Below are 210 nucleotides of genomic sequence, written 5' to 3'. Positions count from 1 at the left end.
GGATCTCATCAATCCCTGGGGCTTTGCCGCTGTGGAGTTGCTTGACTACCTCAGCGACTTCCACCAGGGAAATTGACGACAATCCCCAGGGAGTTGAGTGTGAGTTGAAAGTCCGTCGGACAGGGGCCTCCTCCAGACGTTCCCAATTTGCCCGCACTACGCGTTTGGGCTTACCAGGTCCGTCCAGAGTCCTCCCCCATCCCCTGACCC

General features: G+C 58.6%; 1 long non-coding RNA gene across 1 annotated transcript in view; it reads right to left on the bottom strand.

Annotated features, from left to right (window-relative positions):
* Positions 1–210, bottom strand: part of LOC116684276 (uncharacterized) — a 14,420-nt gene that overhangs the window by 4,389 nt on the left and 9,821 nt on the right. The gene's annotated exons all lie outside the window — the stretch shown is intronic.

This window comes from Etheostoma spectabile, chromosome 3 (assembly GCF_008692095.1).
Source record: "Etheostoma spectabile isolate EspeVRDwgs_2016 chromosome 3, UIUC_Espe_1.0, whole genome shotgun sequence".
NCBI lineage: Eukaryota > Metazoa > Chordata > Actinopteri > Perciformes > Percidae > Etheostoma > Etheostoma spectabile.
The sequence above is the reverse complement of the archived record's forward strand: the minus strand, read 5'-3'. Positions and strand labels throughout refer to the sequence as shown.